Raw genomic sequence first — 24,171 nt, 5'->3', positions numbered from 1 at the left:
ATACCTTTGGCTATATAGGGACATTGGTAACTGGAAGATGGACGTTAATGTAATTCCAAAAGTCTGATTCGTTTAGGTAAGCAGTTATGATCTTTCTCATTTTGCTCTTCTGCTATCAAAAGTGTACAACCTCTTCTTAGTTCTTAATGCTTGAATAAAGTCCTTGTATTTTCCTTTTACTGGTACAAAAAAACAAAAACAAGCATTAAGAATACCTTTCTTCTTGTGTATCACCGAAGAAAAGAAACTATGAGAACAGAAATTTCTGCCAAGGTAAAATCCTATATCTTCTTCATGCTTCCTGTATACTGACTGAGGTATCTAAGATCATGACTCTTCTCCCACGGAATAAAACTCGCTGTTCACTTAAAACCATCAGTTTCAAAGTTTTACACTCACTTGTATTTGCTTCAATTTTAGTCCTGCTTCTTAATTCATTATAATACAAATATTATCATTTCAGTTCTCATATCATGAATTTGAAATGTTTGTCTTAAATTTCCCCAATAGTACACTGGTGTGGATTTTGTACATTGTTTTATGTGATTACAGTCATGTTGTTACTGATTTATGAACAAAACACATAAACCAATCAAATTTCTTCTTTGCTTAAGTTAATGTATTCTTTTATATTCTCAGGTCTATCTATTTACAGCAAAACCTCCACTCAATATTTGAACCTCCTGACATCACATTTTTATTGTGAGTCCATTTGGTTCCCATTAGTCCACTGAAATCATCCTTGTCCAATTCTTCAATCCTATTTATATTGTCATATTCAATAGTAATTTTCCTCAGAAACCTATTGAATCCTTTTATTGAAAACATTTTAATAGCTATTCTCCCATGGAATACTTTATTCAATTAAGTTTGAAATATTCTTCCTCTTGAGTCTTCTGCTAGTAGTCTACCATTATAAGACTCGGAACCTTATCTCTAATATTTGAGAGACTATGAATCAATCTGTGAAATGTACATCTCATATGTACATTTACTTTTTATTTTATCAAAATTATACATTGCCTTAAATCTTTACTTCAAAACAAACTCTCAATTTTTATGCCACAACATAAATGTCACTCAAATACTAAACTCTCTATATGATAATTGAGATATTAATTGCTCTAAAATTGAGTTGTTCTAGACAGGTGAGCTTGTATATTCCTGTAGTCTTAGCTACTGTGCATGCATAGATAGGAGGGCAGTGCATACATAGGAATTTGAGGCCAACCATGAATACTTAGGGTGACCTCATTATTTATTAGTTAATTAAAAGACATAACCTGATTTGCTTCTAGAATTTACTTACTCCTGAGGTTTTCTTGACTTACTCTATGTTTGCCTTATCCAGCACAGTGTAGACCAAATATTTGATCATCATTCTTGACTTCTTCTATCAAATAGCTCTTAAATTCAGCATCAAAAGGCATCTTTTCACCAATTGTATTAATGTGGTTCACCTATGCTGCCATGACATCATAATTACTTTCGAATAATTTTCTTGCCTACAGTTTTATTTCATTTTGACTGAAGCAACTGTTGCAGATTTAATGAATATCTTACATTTATAAGCATCTGACTAACATAATTCACAGCCATTCTCTGGGAATCATGCATATGGGCCTAGCCAGTGTCTATCATCCTGGCCAGTATTTAGTAAAGCTTGTTTCAAAATTGGCTTCAAAGACTTGACATTACCTGGTAAGATTTTCTAAGCATCTAGGAAGGAGAAGGATCTTCCCACTAATGGAGAGTTGAATCTCAAAGAAAATTCCATGCATTGGCATGGGAGTTGGGGGAGATGGGAAGGAGGTAGGAGAAGGAGGAAGGGAGAAGGGAAAGGCAGAGGATAACACAGGAGATCAGGAAGATCCAGTTGAGGGAAGAATAGAGGACAGCAAGAAAAGAGATGCCTTATTAGAGGAAGCCAGTATAGGTTTAAAGAGAAATCTGGCACTGGGGAAATGTTCAGGGATCCACAAGAATGACCACAACTAAGAATCTAAGCAAGAGTGCCCTTCCCAAATAATGAGGATGACTACCTGAAAAGCCATCCTAGAGCCTTCACCTAGTAGCTGATGTAAAGAGGAAACAGATATCCATAGCTAAGCACTGAGCAAAACTCCTGGACTCCAGTTGTAGAGAGGGAGGTGTGATGAGCAAAGGGGTCAAGACGATGCTGGGAAAACCACAGACGACAGCTGATCAGAGCAAATGGGAGCTCATGGACCCCAGTCTGACAGCTAGGGAATCTGCATAGGTCCCAACTAGGCCTACTGAATGTGGGTTTCAGTTGGGAGGCCTGGGCATCTAGTAAGGGCCTTTTCTGCATGTAGTAAGATGTTCATGTGCTATTAGTCTTTCACTTTGTTTTAAGGATGGATTAAGTTTATCTATTTATGTTTGTTGAATAATCCCTGCATTTGTGGATGAAGCCTACTTCATCATTATAAATCTTTATTTTGGTGTGTTCTTAGATTTTGTTTGCAATATATTTATAAAGAATATTTTCATCTGTGCTAAACAGGGAAATTGTTCTATAATTCTTTCTTTGTTTGACATTTTATGCTTTAAGTATTAGGGTACCTGTGGCTGTATTTTTAAAAGGGAGGTAATTCCTTCTGTTTCTATTTTGTGGAATTATTTGAGAATCATTGGCATTAGCTCTTCATTGAAAATCTGGTAGACTTCTGTTCTCAATCTACCCTGGCCTTGTTTGTTTGTTTGTAGACTTTTAATTACTGCCTTTATTTCACTAGGGGATATAGGCTTGTTTAAATTGTTTATACAATCTTGATTTAATTTTCATAGTAGGTATGTATCAAGAAAGTTATCTAGTTCTTTTAGAATTTTTTATTTTATTGGAGTATGTGTTCTTCAAGTACGGTCTTCTAATTCTATGGATTTCTTCAATGTCCATTGTTATGTCTGTTTGCCCTTTCATCTCTAATTTCATTCATTTTACTCTTCTTTCTTTCCCTTTACTTAATTTGGAGATAAACGTTGCTTAATCTTATTGATTCTTCTCAAAAAATCAACTCTTTGCTTCATTGATTCTCAATATAGTTTTTCATTTTGTGTGTTTGTTTCCATTTTATTGATTTCAGCCCTGATTTTTATTGTTCTTGCTATCTACTCTTTTTGGCTATGATATTATCTTTCTGTTCTAGAGTATTCATGTGTGGTCTTAAATTACTAGTATGAAATCTCTCCTAGGTTTTTTTTCTAGGTAGATACACAGTGTTATGAAATTGCCTCTTAAAATGGCTTTCATTGTGTGCCTTAAGTTTAGATATATAGTGTATTAATTTTCATTCAACTCAAGAAAATTTCTAAATTCTTTCTTTCTTAATTTTTGCCTTGGTATTTTTGATTGTAGCCATTCTGACAGGTGTGAGGTGGTATTTCAGAGTTGTTTTGAGTTGCATTTCTCTGATGGCCAAGGATTTTGAGCACTTTCTTAAGTGTCTTTCAGCCATTTCAGATTCTTCTGTTGAGAATCCTCTATTCAGTTCTGTACTCCATGTTTTAATTTTATTGTTTGGTGTTTTGGTGGCTAGCTTCTTGAGTTCATTGTATATTTTGGAAATCAGCCCTCTGTCAGATGTGGGGTTGGTGAAGGTCTTTCCCCATTCTGTGGGATGTCATTTTGTCTTACCAACTGTGTCCTTTGCCTTACAGAAGCGTCTCAGTTTCAGGAGGTCCCATTTATTAATTGAAGATCTCAATGTCTGTGCTACTGGTGTAATGTTCAGGAAGCAGTCTCCTGTGCCTATTCATTCAAGGGTATCTCCCACTCTCTCTTCTAGAAAATTCAGTGTGGCTGGATTTATGGTGAGATCTTTGATCCATTTACACTTAAGTTTTGTGTATGGTGACAGATATGAATCTATCTGCAATCTTCTGCATGTCTGAATCCAGTTGTGCCAGTACCATTTGTTGAAGATTCTATCTTTCTTCCATTGTATAGATTTAGCATCTTTGTCAAAAATAAGGTGTTCCAAAAAATAAGGTATTCAAAAGTGTGTGTGTTAATATCAGGGTTTTCAATTTGATTCCATTGGTCTATCTGTATATTTTTGTGCCAATACCAAGCTGTTTTCAGAACTATGGATATATAATAGAGCTTGAAGTCAAGGATGGTGATACCACCAGAAGATTCTTTATTGTACAGAGTTGTTTTGGTTATTCTGGGTCATTTGTTTTTCAATATAAAATTGATTATTTTTCTTTCAAGGTGTGTAAGAACTGTGTTGGGATTTTGATGGGGATTGCATTGACTCTGTAGATTACTTTTGGCAAGACGGCTAAAATAAAAAATATCAATGACAATCTATGCTGGAGAGGATGTGGAGAAAAAGGAACACTTCTCCATTGCTGGTGGGAGTGTGAATTTGTAAGATCACTCTGGAAATCAGTATGGCAGTTGCTCAGAAAAAATGGGAATCAGTCTACCTCAAGATCCAGCGTTTCCTCTCTTCGGTATATACCAAATAATGCATGTTCATACAACAAGGCCATATGTTCAACCATGTTCATAGCAGCATTGTTTGTAATAGCCAGAACCTGGAAGCAACCTAGATGCCCCTCAACTGAAGAATGGACAGAGAAAATGTGGTACATTTCTACAACTGAGTACTACTCAGCAGAAAAAAAGGGAATGGAATCTTGAAATTCACAGGCAAATCGATGGAACTAGAAGAAATCATCCTGAGTGAGGTAACCCAGTCACAAAAAGGCAAACATGGTATGTACTCACTCATATATGAATTTTAGACATAGAGCAAAGGATTACCAGCCCACAATCCTCTTCACCAAAGAAATTAGGAAACATGAAGTACTCTAGGGGATAAATGCATGGACCCCAGGAATAGGAAGGGGTAGGAACTCCTGAGCTAATTGGGAGCATGAGGGTAGGCGACTGGGAGCTGCCAGAATGAGAGCAGGAGAAGAGGAGAGGAGAGGAAGAAATGGAGGAGAAGAAATATTGAGTTGGGGGAAGAATAGAGGAGAGCAGGATGAGAGATATCATATTAGAGGGAGCTATTCATTATAGGTCTGAGGAGAGATTTGGCCCTAGGCAGACTTCCAGAGATCTACAAGGATGACACGAACTGACAATCCAGGCAATGGCGGAGAGGATAACCTAAATGCCCTTCTCCTAAAATGAGATTGATGACTACTTTTTAAGCCATGCTGGAGCCCTTATCCAGTGGCTGATGGAAGCAGAGGTAGACATCCACAGATACACACTGAACTGAACTCTGGAACTTAGTTGCAGAGAGGGAGAAATAAAAATCAAAGGGGTTGGTACCAGGTTGGAGAAACCCACAGAAACAGCTGGCCTGAACAATGGGGAATACCCCAGATTGCTGTCTGGGAGGCCAGCACAGGACTGATCCAGATCCCTGAATATGGATGCTAATGAGGAGGCCTCTGCACTCTGGGAGGCCCCTGGTAGTGGATTAGTATTTTTCCCTGGTGTAAGAAGAGACTTTGAGAGGCCATCCCACGTGAAGGGATGCACTCTTGCCCTGGACACATGGGGAAGGGCCTAGGCCCAGCCCAGGATGATGCAGTGACTTTGTAGAGCCCCCATTGAGGGCCCTACCCTGCCTGGGGAGTGGAGGATGGATGGGGTGGGGAGTAGGTAAGGGTGGGGTAGGAGGGGTGAGGGTGAGGGGAGGGAGAGGGAGAAGGGATTGACATGTGAAACAAGCTTGTTCGTAATTTGAGCTAATAAAAAAAATTTTTTTTGCCTTGACCCATATTTCATTCAGTAGTGACTTGCTCAGCTCCCATTTTTTAAGCTTTCTGTTGTTTTTTATATCCAGCTTTTTTTTCAGATAGGATTCAGGGTATCATTTCAATTTTCTTCTATCTGTTGGGACTTTCTTTGTGTTCTAGTATGTGGTCAGTTTTTGAGAAAGCTCCATGATGTTCTGAGAGAAATGTATATTCTTGTGTTTTTGGAGCAATTTTTGTAAATATCTGTTAGGTCCATTTTATGGTATATGATATCACTTGGCTCCAGCACTTCTTTATGCAGTTTTCATCTGGATGACCTGTCTCTTGATGAGAGTGGAGTATTGAAGTATCTCACTATTAGTATGCAAAACTCAATATGTGATTCAAGCTACAGTAGTGCTTTTTTATTAACTTGTTTGCCCTCGTGTTTGGGCCATAATGTTAAGAATTTCAATATCCTCTTCTTGGAACTTTCCATCAATGAGTATGCAGTGTCCTTTCTAGCTCTTCTGCTTAATTTTTGTTAGAAGTCTATTTTTTTCAGATATTAAAATGTCTACACTAGCTTGCTTCTTATGCCCATTTTCATTGAATTTTTTTCCATCCATTTACCCTGAGATCATAATGTCTATCCCTGATATTAAGTTGTGTTTCTTGGTTGCTGCAAGATGGATTCTATTTTCAAATCTATTCTGTTAATTTCTGTCTTTTTATTGGGTAATTGGGATCAGTGATATTGAGAGTTATTAATGAGCAGTGTTTGTTTATTCTTGCTATCATGTTGTAGTTGTGTGTGTGTGTGTGTGTGTGTGTGTGTGTGTGTCTGTGTGTGTGTGTGTTTCCCTTTTTTGATTTGCTAGCTTGATATTATTTAATCCTTGTGTTTTCGTGGGTGTTGTTAACCCAAGAAACCCACTTCTTCAAATTGAAGTTTTCCTTGTTTGGCCTTTTATTGGACTGAATGTGTAGATAGATACTGATAAAATTATGTAACACTTCACAAATTTGCCTGTTATCTTTGTGCAAGGGCCATATTGTCTATAGCATTCCAGTTCTAGTATATGTGTTGCCTAGGCAGTCAGCTAGTTTTAAATTTAAAGGCAGTATAGGCTGTTTAGGTGGTGATATTTTCTTGGCACTGTGTATTCCCAAGACAAGTGGTCTCACCAAAAATCAAGACACGTGTTAGAGTTTGTGCTTAGACATTTTGGCATTGTTGATAAGTAGAGAAAGTGAGCATATATCATCTGTAATAAGACTATTTTGTGAATAACCTGAAAACAGAAACCTGTCCCCTAGAGATTAACCTGACAAGCCCAGGCAGCAAGTGGTGACAGTGTGTTTTTATCTCAATGGCAATTTAATGAAATATTAGTCACATAATAACCTGTCATTTAATCTTATCTTATTTGATTTTCTACTGAATGTTTTTTTTCTTTTTATACAATTACAACTGTAATTCTCAAGTAAATATTTACATATCAAACAACTTGAATATATCTTGACAGTTGAAGTCCTAGATTCTTAGAAGTACTCTAGTTCCCATTTTATTAATCTTAATAATCCTAGTGTTTGGCTGAAGTATTTTATGCCCCTTACAAGTATGAAGAATTCATTTTATAAGCATGGTGCTCTTAAATGAGTTGTTGAACTTTTCAGACTGAATTTGGCAGTCTCAAAAAAGAAGTTAAGCATGTATATGAGAATGATTCCTATTATTAGATAAAATAAATTGAAATATGTGGTGAATACAATTTCCTGCAACATGTCTTCAGAGGAAACTACTTACAGTGTTATGAAATACTCTTCCGTAGTGATTTATTCCGGTATTTTCTCTATCAATAATTTGGTTTCCATTTATAAATGTAGTTAAAATGTCCAGTGCATCCTGCTGTCTGATTTCCATCATACTGAAGCTATGTTTGACTAATGACTACTTGCATAGCTTCTTGTTTTACAATATCCTTCCTAATCCTAAATCACTCTGAAAGCCACTAATAGGTTCTGATATGCCATGTCACTCAGAATAAAGCTCCTCATGTATTTTTGATATTGTTCAGACTGTGGCAGGATAATTCCCAACATAAAATTATTTCTGTGAACTAGTCAGGAAACAGAGATCTATAACAATAATATCTATAAGAAATACTTTAACCCATGATGATTTCTGATATACAACACCAACCTTTAATCCCAATAACATAACCATTCAACAAAGGTTGATTAATACAACCTCATGCAAATCAACGCTAACCATTTTTGAATCTTTGAATTCCCCAACCTCTTTATTACTTGAAGATATTTATATTTAATTTGATTTAAATGGATTGGGATACTATATATTTAATATAGTTACTTAGGCTCTGCCTTCTTATAAAATTAATTATTTCCTGCAGAAGATACATGCTTTGGTTATTTATTTTTATCTTCTTAAAAAGTCTAATATCATGATCAGTACTTAGTGGACATGGAACACTTGTTGAAATAGACTGTCTTGGTTATCAAGTACATAAAACACATTTACCAAATCTAGAAAATAACAATGATTCAGTAGAATTTTCAACATTTGAAAATGAAACCTCATAATATATATTTGAGCATCTATTGTTTTCACAAAGGAGTTGATGGCTTTTATTGTTATAGGATAGTTTACGTATTTTCAGTGAATATGGAGTATATAATTCACCAGAGTGGACAAATTACTGAAGAAGTACTCCTTTCTCCAGGTTTTCCATTTACAGCTTAGCTTAGTGATAAGCATTGCTGAGGAATGTATAGTTTAATGGAATCACTCTCCGGCTCTATCAAAGGGAATGTGGCAGTTTTCAGAATCTTTAAACTTTGCACAATTCTGATATATTCGTCTTCAGAAACACACTTCAGGCTTCACAAGTAACTGAAACTCTCTGAGCAATTAAATATTGAGTAGTGTGCTAAAGAGATATTAGAATCATAACATTCAAGTGTTAAAGATTCTATAAAGCATATTTTTAGGAAAGGGCATAGCTAAATGATTCACAAACTCAACTATGTATATATTATTTAAAATGTATTATTTGATTATAACCTAAATGAGTACCATGTTTTAGAAGATATCAATTTCTCTCTACCCTCCCTATCAATTAATTTCATATGTCCCCACAGTCTTCTTCCAGATTCCCCTCATTTTCAAAAAACTAACAATCAAAACAAAACCTATTTAATTCACTGCACCCAGTCGGTACTATCCCTGTGTTCACAGGTGCTGGAAGTCAGCCTCTGAAGCATGGGAAACATATCATTACACATCATCTCTTCTGTCAGAACTAGCCATCAACTGCCAATAGCTACTCTACTTGGTTTGGGACATCCTGAGCCTCCTCTTTCTTCACCCTGGTGTATTGACTGTGTTGATATTGTAGCAGGCTCATACCAATAGTAGTGGTAGATAGAAAAGAGGAAAGTTAAAGAAAAAAGCAGAATGAGAACTCTTGTCTGAAATGTTTACAAATAGCTGAATGCAATTTGCTAATATAATTTTAATCTGTAGCAAATCCAATCTAATGAATAAATGTGATGCATTTCCAGGAAAAAAATTTGAAAAGTAACATGATCCAAATCTTTGAATATCAAATAATTTAATAGTATCGCCAAATAAGCACACAATTAACCTCTTTAACATCATTACCAAGCATTTTCTGAGCTCTGAGGCATGAAAACAGAGATTATAATTCAGTTTTGACCCTAAGTAAATTAAATAGTTTATATTAATAACATTAAAAAGAATGGTGCTGCTACAACACTTTCTCCTCATTAGAGAAGATAATACAAGGTCTTTACTGGTTTCCTATATTTACATCTAAAGCACTTGAGGGATGAAGTGTTCTTTGATTCCAAGTGACAATGTTTTTTATTGTTTTTCAAGCAGGGTTTCTCTTTGTAGCCCTGGCTGCCCTGGAACTCACTTTGTAGACCTGGCTGGCCTCAAACTTAGCAATCTGTCTGCCTCTGCCTCCTGAGTGCTGAGATCATTTTTTTTTTCAAGAAACCCTACATTCTATTTATTCTTGACCCTTAAAGTGTTCATATATTTTTTTACCTACTTAATGTTTTAAATAATTGTATGACTTATAATTATTGTACTATATAGTCAATACTTAATTACATAACTTTAATCAATGGAAAAAGCTATAGAATTGAGGTAAAGGGAAATAATATACTGTTTGAAAGTTCAAGCTAACTTGATATTCCGAATAACCTACAAAAAAAAGAGGATGAGCATTCCTAAAGAAATGACCTAAAGAAATGGTCACCTAACGGATCTACACAAAACATGAACAAAACCTGCCAAACAGCTCACAGATTGTGTTTATTTTGATTGTATAAAACCTGAACTTGATTTTGTGGGAACTAAATTGTGAGGAATAAAAGAAACATTTTCAGTTGAATTATTTAGTGTGTATTTAATTAGTCTGTAAATCCATTCTGTTATCTTACAACCCCACTCACTACTGTGAAATGTGTTGGCAAAGGAAGATTTCATACAACATGTTCATTATTTCTTTGTCTCTTCTGTTAGAATGGTGTACCCTACTTCAGTGTTGATTTAGAAAATCTGAGAACTGAGAATGTTAATGAATTCCCCATAGATCAAGAGTTTGGATAAGCTGTGTTTAGAATTTGGGGACACTTGCATTTGGTATCAGGAAGACCCTTAATTCCAGTGCGTTTAAAATTTGCAGCTATTATAAAATTTTGAGCAGATTTTAAATGAGCAATGAAGTGTGAAACTATATAAACATGAATAAAGTTTAGAGTTGTGATCAAATAACATTTATAACAAAGCACGTTTATCACATCTGTAATGATATACACCATCCCTTTCTCAGTACAAGGTAAGTGGGTACAAGGTAATTAGTAAACAGAGGTTATAAAATGACCACAATTAGTCTTTTTAATGAAAAATTACATTGGTTTAGACTCTTTAATTTTTCAGGGCCTATGCCATTAGTTATTTTTTATATTGGCTACCAGCACCTTGCATCATATGCCTTTAATTCCAGCATTAAAGAGGTGTTTAAGACAGGGTCTCAGTGCTTCCATTCATTTTTGAACTACACTGAGGATAGGAAGACATTGAAGTCTCACGATTCTCCAGCCACACTGAGAAGAGGAAACAGTGTAAGGTTTGGTGGAGCCAGGATCCCCTTTCAGTCTGAAGTAGAATAACAGCTAGTGGCTGGCTGCTTTGCTTCTCTGATCTTCAGTTTGAAGCTTGAACCCCAACATCAGTCTCTGGATCTTTTATTTTTTGTGTTACAGATTTATGTTTCCATGACCTCTCAAATGAAAAAAACAAACAAACAAACAAACAAAAACCAAAAACACTCATTCAAGCTTACAAAGAGAATCCCACTCTATGTTATGTTTGAAAATACATCCTATTTAGCACACATTTTTATCATGTTGATTTCTATTTTCGTTTTATTTTTTTTAATTGGTATGTGCGGTATCAGGTTTTCTGAGTTGGTAATGTATTAAAATGAGAGTCACCTGCCTTTCACACATTTTTCTGTCTTTAGCTATTTTCTAAGTCACTTTTAGTATTTTATCTAAATACATCTAAATCAAGCCCATACACTAAGCACAGAAACAGCAGGGAACCTTTGGAAAATCATTATAATCAAAAGACTTCAGGACCATCCTCCTACCTATTTTCTATTCATATATAAATGGAAAAAATAGCAGCATTCCATCTGGTTTATTCCACTGGGCTTCAAATATGCCATCTGGCCCATTTTTTTTTCTGTAATGCTATTCATCTCTGCGACTACTCTGCAAAAGAAATCCTGAGTCAACCTGATGTCAGAATAACTTCTTGACAAGTTGGTTACTCATTAAGGGGATATTTTGGTTTTGCTTCTGTTGTTATTTGCAAACCTTTCCCAGGACACAGAATTATTGTAGGATGTCCTTACCTCTGAGTGTGGGATCACATCAGATGAGATTCTCCACTCTTTAGCAAACATCACATGAAAGCATGGACTGCCTCCCACTTTTGTTGTTTATGTTAAAGGAGTAGCTAATATTCCCGGAGCTTGGAAACTTTTTTAATCATTTAGGGGCAATAGAAATCAGCACAATGCCTACCTAGAGTCACAAACACTTTAAAACCAGCTCACACCAGAAAATATTTCTATAGCAACAAATTCTCCAAGATTTTCAACGAAAATGTCCCAAACGCAATAAACAATGGCTTTACCAAGTATGAACACTCAGTTTGGTTAGTGTTATTGAATTCTTTCTGTACTTGCTTATTGAATAAAAGGCAGGGTAAAACCTAATAGAGCCTTGAGACAGAATGTTCTCCGTCTAAATTACTTCGGGGGCAGCAAATTTGTGCCATGTGAAGGAAATGGTCAGTGTTAAAAGTCTAAGAGTGTGGCTCAAGGAAGTGCAAGTGATTCTGTGTGACGCAGATGGATTCAGGCAATATTGTGGGTTAAGGGGCAGGTAGAGGTGGCAAAGAGGCAATAGGTTTGTTTAATGAAATGTCTTTCTCTTATATTACTAATGAAACACAAGGCTGTTTATCTGCTAGTACACACTTAACTTCATGTGCTTTTTTGTTACTTAGTTCCCAGAAATTACAGTTTCTTAGGAAGTGTGAAATTGCTAAGACTGTAATGTTTTTACTGAGGTGTAAGGTCCACTTTGGTTTTTCAGGTGTTTAGGCACAGTGTTGTTGTTTTTTTTTTTTTTGAAAGGTAAATATAACAAGGTCATATTTCACTACTTCATATCATAATTAATACATATGTATTTGCAACTACCATGCCACAATTAGTATGAATGTAATTGTATGTGTGCATATCTATCACATCACAATTAATATGTATGTATGTGTATTCATCTACCATGCCACCATTAATGTGTGTGCATGTGCATATATATACGACAATTAATAACACTGTGAAAAGACCCTGTTTATTCACTGAGCAAACTTTATTGAAATACTTATAAAAATGCAGTTTTCCTTGCTGTTATAGAAAAATGTAGTCTAAGTTATTTTAAATAGGTTGTTGCATTATATATTTGAAATGTATACTGTTTATTTCTCTGGGTATACATATGTGTGTAAGTATGGGCACATATAAAATTACAGTTTTACTCATTTTTATGTGTAAAGTTCTGCTGTCATGAACACATTAACAACACGGCATATTCATGGCTGTCACTGAGGTCAAGAACTTTACCTTTCCCGTCTGAAATTTATAGTTGTGAGACAATCCATCTGACTCTAGAATGTACCATTTATCCCTCCATTTTCACTCTCTATGTGCTTAACAACTCCACGGCCTCATTTTAAGTAAAATTGTGGAGTATTTCTTCTTTGGGGATTGGCTTATACCATTTAGTTTGGCTCTGAGGTTCATTCATATTACAGGATATTGCACATTTCACTTAATTGAAGGTTGCATTAATAGTCCATGGTATGCATATACCACATTTTCTGGTTCTGTCTATGTATTAATGGACACTTGCTCCCTTTTTGACTATTATAAGTAATTCTGCTATATGCATGATCATACAAATGTTTCTTGAAGTTCCAATTTAACAGTAGGAATAGATACCTGAAAGCAAACTTTCTAAATTATATAGCAATATAATTATTTTTAGAATTTAATAAGAGTAATAAACCTGTCTCCCACATTTAATAATTTGTCCAATTCAAGTATTCACGAATAGTTGTTCCAACTCCAGAATTGTTAACAAGATATTCCACGACAAAACCAGATTTAAAAAATACATAGATTCCACTAATCCAGCCCTACAGAAAGTACTGGAAGGAAAACTCCAACCTAAGGAAGTTAATTACCCTCACAATAACACAGGCAATAGATAATCCCATTTTGCCAAAAGCCAAATACAATATGACCACCAACAACAAATCAAAAGCCAACAAGAAGAAGCACTCAATGGTCCTTAATTTCTCTCAATATTAATGGTCTTAACTCGCCTATAAAAAGATACAGGCTAGCAGAATGCATACAAAGACAGAAATCCATCCTTCTGCTGCAAACAAGAAACACACCTCAACTTCAAAGATAGATATTACCTCAGAATAAAGGGTTGGGATAAGTTATTCCAATCAAATGGACTCAGGAAACAATCTGGCATAGCTAACTTAGTATCTAACAAGTTAGACTTCAAACTAAATCAGCCAAAAGAAATGAAGAATATCATTTCATATTCATCACAGGAAAAATCCATCAGGAAGAAGTCTCAATTCTAAACATCTATGCCCCAATACAAAGGCACCAATCTTATTCCTTTAATTCCAGACATGCTTAGATCATTTCAGTTAGATCCTTATTAATTTTTTAAATAAAAGCCAGGTGTTAGTGGCACATACCTTTAATCCCAGCACTCAGGAGGCAGCGGTGGGTGGATCTCTGTGAGTTCGAAGCCATCCTGGTCTACAGAGTGCCAGGATAGGCTCCAAAGCTTCACAGAGAAACCCTGTCTCGAAAAAAACAAACAAACAAAAAAACAAATAAAAAATTATAACATCATTTCCTTCTTTTCTTTCCTCCTTCTAACTCCTCCCATGACACATTAACCTTGCCCCCTTAATTGCATGCCCTTTTTCTTTAATTGTTATTGTTGTATACTTATAACTACATGAATGTATAAATACAAGCTTATGAGTCCATTCAGTTTTTCTCTTATGTGCATGATTTCAAGGCTGACCATTTTGTCTATGAATGGGGATATATCAGATATTTTTCTTCCATGTTAGCAAGTCTGCTGGTATTGCAACTTTTTTTTAGGTAATCATAATGTTGAGTTGTCATGCGAAGCTTCCCTGTCATTTGTAGGAGACACACTGTGACAGAAGATATTCTTGTTCTTTGTTTCAACAATCTTTCTCCCCTCTTTTTTGAGATGATCCCAGAGACTTTGGTGCAGGAGGTTTTTGGAGTATTTTTTGGAGCAGATCAATTAATTTCTTCAGTTAAAATCATATAGTAACAAGTTGTAGTTTTTGTAATGAACTCAGTGAGTTGCAAAGACAAGTTTGGTTAATGAGGGGTGAGAGCTTCACATGTCTGTGAATTTAAGAATAAGTACCACCTTTAGCGAAAGAGGTCATGGATCTTAGAGAAAAACCTATTACAGCCACTTTACTAAGCTACCATTATTCCTAACTTCAGTTACACCATTTTCTTAACAGTCTGAATTCAATTCTGAGAGTTCCAATGCTTATTCTTTTATTTCAACTTGTGTACTTTAAGATTTACTCTTTTGTAATTCAGTCTTGTTTGTAATTCAAATAAAAAACTGAAAAACTGAAATACATAACAAATAAAAAGATTCACTCCTTTTAGTGCACTTGGTGATATTTATTCAACATTAAAATATTAAATAAAAAATTTCAATACTGTAAATATTCTCTCTACTAAAATTCAGCTATTTCGTTCCTCTCCCTGCTCTTGAACTATGGGAAAACCCTGACCTGTTACCATCTGTATAGTGTTTTATTGTCTGAGTTTCTGTAATTTGTATTTGTTGTCATGTGATTGTATTTTTGTTTAACAAAAGATAATTCATTTAACAAAATTAATTTGCAATAATTTACTTCTTTCATAGTTTAATAATTGACTCTTTTATGGGTAAATATCATCCCTTTATTCAAAATAGAGTAGATATTTTACTTTGTTATCTATTAGAGATCATCTTTGTTGTTTCCAACTCAAATACAGAGACTGAAGTTTATATATATATATTCTTGATATATATATATATCAAGAATCTACCTGTCTTCCAAAATGGGTGTACTAATTTCCACCAACAATGACTTACAATTTTTATATGTTTACTTTTTAACCAGCAATTTGGCAACTGTAGAGAGAAATGGATGAAAGAAAAAATTATTGCATTAAATCACGTTAAGATCTTTGGTGATTCTTGTCTGTGATATAAAATCTTGTTTTGTTGTGCAGCAGAGAGGAGGATCTGGCTTTCTTGTATGTTCCTCAACACACAGTCTTCTAATAAATTTATCTCAGTTTTCTTTGTAAATGATTATTTTAGTAATGATTAGCTTTGGTTATCATCTTGATGGTATCTGGAATTGACTGAGAGCTATGCCTCTGGGTGTGACTGTGAGGACTAACAAGCAGAGTTACTTTTAAGGGGACCTTCTCAAAGAGTGAACAGTGTTTTATATAGTGTTGTCCCAGGGAGAAGCCATACTGTTTGCTTGCCCTGCCATGACTCTTGCCTGTAAGTGTATCTACCATATGACTGCTGCTGCTGCCATTCTTTGGTGATACCAGAACCCAGCTTCATTGGGTTCCAAAATGAACTGAAAATCACTGGTTCCTCATGAGTCCTTCAGAGCTTCAGTTCCAGCTTATGGACCAAGTAGCTACTGGATTCTCAGCTTTTGCAGCATGCAGAGAGCCATTCTAGGATTCCTTGGCATGTATCCTGTATGCTGATCTAATCAATCCCCTTTTGTATCAGATATTCATTCTATCAGATCTGTTTATCGAGAACAACCTGACTAATAAAATGGATACGGATATTAATCAACAGGGAGTAGAACGGATCAAACAGACTTGGCAATTTACCATAAATAGCTACTCTGCTGGCTAAACTACCTTTAGTCAGTTCAGGAAAAGAAAACACTAACTCATCATTTTTATCTGAGAAGTCTTTGGATATTTTCAGATTATCACCTCCTTGTATCTTCAGTAGTAATTCATGGCCATGCTTGCAAGAGTAAAAGCCACAACAGCTTAAAATTCATCACTAAGTCTCATTTGTCTCTATTCCAAACTGTGCTTTCCCGTGATCAGCACTATTTTGGCTTTTGGAGTGGCAGGTGTGGTCTCTGCCAACCTCCTCCAGACCATCTTGGGTGGTTGCTTCTTTGGTGGGCATTGGACTTGGACACAAAGTGATACCTTAGGTGAAATTTTAACTAGGTGCCTCACCTTAACTGCTATTTCTTCAGAAGCTGTCTTCTTATTTGGTGTAGCATATTGAAAAATATAACTGTGATTGTATGGCACTGTGTGTTGGGGGGTGCATCTATGTGCTTGCATAGTGCCAACACTTTCAGTGGGATATGGTAGAACTTTTCTTATGAGAGTCAGTCCTCTATGGTTTCAGAGACTACATTTGTTTTTCCTCTGCATATTCCTTCCTGGCAAAGATATCTCTAAAATTCAGAACTTCTGTTAGCCATCTCTAGCTTGCTATCTCAAACTCATGAGTAATAAGTGTGTAAAGTTGAATGTTATATTTTTTCTTTGAAATTTACTGAGCACCTAAGATTTCCCAGAAGAAAATAGTTAGGACATTTAATTACAGATACATTCATTTGCTCCTACTGTCATAACAATCCTCACTATACGTTCATCTTTCTATAAATATCTATTAAGTGTTACAGAGGTGCTAATATGTGCTATAAATAGCTGTGCTTTTCCACAGTTCATACACTTTAGAATAGTCAGAATAAAAAGAGATTATAATTTAAAATATGTTCAATATTGTACTCATTTATTTTGTTTTGGTTACAAGATGCTGAAGCTGAAATTATTACATTGCTGAAGTTAAAATTATTACATATTTAAACTTTTTTGTCATCTTATCTCATAATCAAAATAAATATGTGTTCATTTAACCAGCTGCTTGAAAAATAACTCTCATTGAACCAAACATTAACACAGATGTGCCAAGCTTAGGGAGGGTGCATTCAAAGGTGAGGATATTTGCATATTATACAAGCTGTATCTGTAACAGGGAATTTATTTGCACACACACACACACACACACACACACACACACACACACGTGTAAACACACACTGTTTCAGAACTTAGTCGTAGGAAACCGGACTGCTGGAAATAGAGGTGTACATTGCTGTATGGGGTCCAGTGGATCAAACTATACCAGGGGAAAATGAAGGTGAGCTACAAACAAAAAGGAGAAAATTAAAGACTCACAGCTAAGGAAAGTACGGAACTGACAGAACAAGTTAATGTATAAAACTGATGGAGCACATTAGAAGTAGATTAGATGTTACGACATTATCAACAGGAAGAAAGTTTCCAGGGGAAGAGTGTGGTGAAAATGATTCAGGTACAAGACTGGAAAACTGAAAGGAAAGTCTGCGGTAGGATGTTAATGGTAACACACAAGTAGACTCCCAGAGCTGGAATTGATTTCAATGTTTCAAGTGTAAATGTGGTGAGGCAATGGATGGACTTCCAGGGAAAATGGCGGCTATCTGATTTAAAGTGTAGAGTGTTCATTTGTCTTTTATTTTTATATTCGCACTTGTAAAACTCAGTTGCTCTCTTGCTTCAAGTCCTCTCCACTCTCTTCTGTTTTCCCTTTCTTTGATACTAATCAAATATGGTTTACAGGCACTAGCATTCTGACATAAAAACTTGTGTAAGCTAAAAATAAGTTAGAAACACATAATTCCATTTAGAGTTGTATTTTATGCCTGTGCAGTCTGCAACACATGAAGGCCCTTGAGTGTTTGTTTCTCATGTCTGACTTTCTGTGGTCAGCAAAGTACAATGTTGTAGATAACCATACTTTTTGAAGATTCTGAAGACAGAATGAGAAGGTAGTTTACTGTGTTCTCTCTGGAGTGACTTGGGAAATTATATTCCCACTCTCCAGGAGCCATTTTTTCCTTACAAAATATCTTTATCAACCATTTGTAATATTTCTCACTGAATGCATTTATAGAAAAATGCCCTGAGTTTGACAAAGTAGATCAACCTAGGGAGAGTAGTTATTTTATCTTTACCCTGAGGAAACAAGACCATAAATTAACCTAAAGTCATTCCATCTCCATTTAGAACACCTCTTGAAAGGTGTTCTGAAACATGAATGAAGTGATTATTTCACTCCCTCTGCATATTTGATGTAATGCCCTGAATGTCTTTTAGCTTAACGAATGTTCTACGTTGTAAGATTAAACAAACAGGACAATATCTGACATAGAAGCAGCATCTATTATCCTTTAAATATTTAAGATAGATGCAGCAATGATCTCATTTTTGAAAAACTGAAAATGCCTTTCATCTCAATCTCCCTTTCATCTATGAAACGAGGATGAAGACCAAGATTTTATGTCAGAGACACTCTACACATTTACTGTTAAGATAATGCAGAAAGTAGGTCACTGACAAAATAGATTCAGTTAAAAACAAGTTTCCATATTCAGTTTTGGCTATGGAGCAGACATGAGTGCTCCTGGGACAAACTTGCCATGCACATAGCAACATGCTGTAATGTCTGCACAAGCGCTTTATTCCAAAATCCGGTATTAAAACCCAGCTCTCTTAAGGTCCTCCTGTTTCCTAGCTTCTCTGGTGGTGTGGATTGTAGGCTGGTAATCCTTTGCTCAATGTCTAAAATCCATATATGAGTGAGTACAGTCCTCCAGAGAAGGGGAAAGGGGCATGATCTCCTGAGCAAATTGGGAGCATGGGGGAAGGGGAGAGGGAGTTAAGAAAAAGACAAGGGAAAAAGAGAAAGGGAGAGGAGGACATGAGGGAGCAGGAAAATTGAGTCAGGGGAAGAATAGAGGAGAACAAGAAAAGAGATACCATCATAGAGGGAGCCATTATAGGTTTAAAGGGAAATCTGGCACTAGGGAAATGTCCAGAGATCTACAAGGATGACCCCAACTAACAATCTAAGCAATAGTGGAGAGGCTACCTTAAATGCCCTTCTCGGATAATGAGATTGATGACTATCTTATATGCCAACCTAGACCCTTCATCCAGTAGCTGATAGAAGCAGAAGCAGACACCCACAGCTAAACATTGAACTGAACTGGAATCCAGTTGTAGATGGATAGGAGTGATGAACAAGGGGCTCAAGACCAGGTTGGATAAACCCATAGAAACAGCTGACCTGAACAAGAGGGAGCTCATGGACCCAAGACTGATAGTTGGGAAAACAGCATAGGACAGATCCAGACGCCCTGAATGGTTGGGTGTCAGTTAGGAGGGCTGGGCAATCTATGGGGTCTCTGGTAGTCTATCAGTATTTTTCCCTAGTGTATGGTTGGACCTTGGGAGCCCATTCCCCATAGAGGAATACCCTCTCAGCCTAGACACACGGGGGAGGGCTTGGGCCCTGCTCCAAATGATATGACAGACTTTGGAGATCCCCTGGAAGGCCTCACCCTACCTGGGGAGCAGAAAGGGGATGAGATAGGAGTTGGTGGAGGACAGGGGATGAGGGAAGGGAGAAGGAACTAAGATTGATATGTAAAAACAAGCTTGTTTCTAATTAAAATAATTTTAAAATCAGCTCCTATTCTGTGATGTAATTTTTGCTGATAGTCTAACCTGTGTCCTACCTAGAATTGTTTTGTCTACCCATACTGAAAACTTCATCTGTGTTTAAATCCATCAAGCCAGGCTCCGTGTCATCTACATCTGAGAACTGTGATGCATGTAATTGCAATATACATGAATACATGGAAGCATACTTCCCCCAGATATTTTCAAAATTAATTCTGAATGCATGCTGTTTGTGCTTTGAGAATGCAAATATAATGTGTCTGTGTGGACAGAGTCTGCTTGCTCTTCAGATTTAGTAAGGGGTGTAGAAATGACATGTGTTTAGGATGGATAAGGATCTGAGGATTGACCTCAAAGAGACCAAGTCCTCGTTTGATGTGTGGATAACATTTGGGTTTGCTGCATGAAGCCCAGGCTCCACAGCAAAATTTGTGATGGAAGTCTACCAACTTGTCAGCAACAATGTAGTTGATTTCTTAAAAAGTCTTTTATTCAGTAGTTGTCCAAGTCCTCTTCCTTGTTTCTGAACATCCAGGACCTGTTTGAGTCATTGACACTCACTATGTGTTCACTTCCACAGCTCTGCCACTGAAATCTTTTCTGAGGGACCATTGTGACAACTTGACATCTTAACCACATAGTTCATTCTTAAGAGACAATTTGTTATCTTAAATATCCTAATTGCAACAAGCTTTCTGGTTAGCTCATTGAGGATATTTGCAAGGAATGATGTCTGGACAAAAGGGTATACTGCATGATACACATAAGTCCTGATGCCAGTAGTACTAAAGAAGAGGTGATGGAGAGGTTGGAAAGACGGAGGATTGAAATATTTTTCCTTTTCTTAAATATTATTATTTATTTTATCCATTTTATTATTGGTTTTAGCTTTCCTCTCTGATGTGCTTGTCATGAGAGAGAGGGGTAGACAGGGAGAGGCTGGGAGATGAACAGGATTGGGGTACATGATGTGAAATTCCCAAAGAATCAAAAAAAAAAAAAAGAATGAACTATTGAGGCAAAAATGTTGGCATTGATGAGAATCAAAAAGTTAACCACAATTACCAACTATATCTCAAGGCTACAGGATAGCATCTGTGCCCCAAGCCACTTTCAAAAATTAACAAGACTTGGAAGACCTTGAAAAGGTAAATAATTTTGGTAGGAAATATTTTACTTGCACTGTCCAACTCAAGATAACAATCTAGTTGAAAATAAATATTTTTCAGTGTTAAAAATACTATCTGCTTAATAGGCAGAGAGACTAGAAGATCCCCAGGGATAATTAGACAGAATCACACTGTGGATGCAGGGAGGCACATCAAGAAGACAATTTCTAATACATTTTAAGCAGGGGGCTCTCCACTTTTGCCCTGTAATTATTTCTCACACAATATGATCCAACCCGAGGCTGAATTTTTGAATATAAACATAACTTTCTGTGGGAACCACTAATGAAGGAGCAATGCTTAGCAGTATCAAGCACAAGGACATGCATAAATCATCACCACAAAATACAAAAACAGAGGAAGTACTCTATTATTCAAGAGTTACAGTGCTCAGTACATTACTATCCTCCAAACTAATAAAATCAACTAGACTTTCATTCTAGTTAACAGTTTCCAACACATGCAAGCAATATGAATATATGTATTATCTCCAAATTTCCTTAAGATATTTTTTAGTCAACTATAAAATGTGGGACAATACATTCATAGCATTTCTATTAAACAAAGCCAGTATTACACTCAAAAACTATTTCAAGAAATGTATGCATTGAATATTTTTATAATTTAATCTAACATTTTACCTAATTATGTATTGCTGTTTTTTCCATAATTCTACCAAAGAAGAAAATCTGTACATTGTGTCCACATACTATATATCCAGTATAATATTTATGAAGCCTATTGGATAATTAATAATACAAAAGAGGATTTTATTTTATTTTATTTTATTTTATATTCCAGCTGGAGCCAAGAGGATCAGCTTAGAAAAGTAAGAACCCTATTTCTTCTGCTTTCCACCCACATGTTCACTAACAAAAGGATTTGTGGAATCCTGCCTGGTTTTGTTGGGTGAGAAGTAAAAAATGGGTATGTTTTTTTGGACAGAGTTAAATCACTTTTGGAACCAATATTTTACCACTTCTAGGCTCAGGAGTTGTCTTCATTCCCATGTATGTGCTTATCATGCTAACATCAGGTAACAAGCAAGGAGGATTGGGAGAACACTGTCTGGGATAATGCTAAGCAGGGTACTTTTCATCCCTTAGGGCCAGTGTCTTGATTTTGGTTTCCCATTGTTTTCCTTACATCCCTTGTAGCATATTAATTTAAAGCAACTTCATATCTTAACTTCATATTTTATTTAATATTTTTGTGTTCTGAGGTGGGAGCATCTGTTCTCATATCTTGTTAACATAATTCAAAACTCTCACTTGATATGATGTTGTCTGGGTTACAGCAGTTTTTACATACGCTAGTGTTTTCCCTTTACAAGATCCTCAGTGAAGCAAAACATAGAATATATCTGTTTACTATCACAATCTACACATGTATATTTGTACAGCCTGCGATGATTATAGTTCCCAAACACAGACTGAACTAAATCATTTTTAAAACTACCTTGTGTTGTATTGTGCTGTTCAGTTTTTCGATCAGAATGATGAATGATGAATGAACCTTAAGAACATGGAATTGTAAACTTTGTCCGTATTAGAAGAGCAGGATTATTGGCAGCTATCTCGTCGTGTGCTCTTTAAGTAGTTATGTACTGGAATATAAAGCAATGCGAAACAAACTGGAAATTCAAGACTTTCTGACAAATCTACCACCCAAAGAAAAAGTCATTTTGCCAACAAAGAAAGCAACAAAACAAACAGGTGCTATGTGTAGCCTGATTTATGTCTTTAAAGTGCAATACAGACATGTGTATGCTGTATGCATATGAGTTATATATGTGTTGTGTGTGTATGTCTGCGTGTGCCCATGTGCATGTATGCATGTTTCTAAATACTTTCAATAAGGAAATGTAATGTGGGTAATATGGTATACATACATAGATGTCAATGTTTTGAAAATTACATAAAAAAATGGCTGTCTTTACAGAATGAGAGAAGACTGGTTGAGAAATAGGAACATTGTTAACAATTTGTTGCTTTTGATTTCCTGGAAATAATCTCACCACACAGTGCATCTTTTGTGATTTGAAAGAGAAACATCCTCCTAGGCTCTTGTGATTGAAGATTCAGTTCCTACTTCAAGGAAGTGAATCATTTGGGGACGGAGAGGGAGGTAGCCCTCGAGGTTGTACAGCCCTGACTAATTTCCTGTTTACAGAGACAATCATGATTCATTACTTCACTTAGTGCTCCTGTTGTCATGCCTTTCCCAACATATCTCCTCAGACAGTAAATCTGAAAGAACCCTTAGTCATCACGTCTCTTCTCGTCAGGTAGTTGGTCCCAGTTAGAAAGAAAATGATATAATGTAACTTCATATATGTTGTTAAATCTCTCTTCAGTTCACCAACAAATGAGCAAAACAGAGTATCCACTGCATTTCACCGAACACAGAGGGTTGGCAACACTGTTTAATTTACCTGCCATGAGGAATACGTCTCAACCTGAGCAAGGCGAGCACTGTGTACCACTTCACCCTTCCCACCTTTGCCCGGAGGGAAATGTTCTGGCTGCAAGTTCACAGAGAACAACTGAGTGTGACATGGGCATTCTTTCCATCTTCTTGCATTTCTACACATCACAACCTGCCTGACTTTCCAGTTCGGTTCTGTTGCTTCCATGCATTCATCTGCCTTCACACTTGTCTGGAACCTCATAGATCAAATGCTAAATTTTAGACACTGTCAAATTGCCAAACTCGCAAACCAAGCTCTTTACCTATATAAGCTTTATCATCGATATTATACTCCAATCTATTTTAGCTCTTATTCTCTGAATATTTTTTTGAATGACAACTATAAGAGGTCACTTAAGAGACATCAATGAAAGGCACATTTTCCTCTATATAGTTTTTCATTAATTGTAAGCACTTGATTGATTCATGCAATTTCTGGTATAATTAATGTCAAATCC

Source organism: Cricetulus griseus, chromosome 4 (genome assembly GCF_003668045.3).
Source record: "Cricetulus griseus strain 17A/GY chromosome 4, alternate assembly CriGri-PICRH-1.0, whole genome shotgun sequence".
Lineage (NCBI taxonomy): Eukaryota > Metazoa > Chordata > Mammalia > Rodentia > Cricetidae > Cricetulus > Cricetulus griseus.
Note: the sequence above shows the minus strand (reverse complement) of the source record.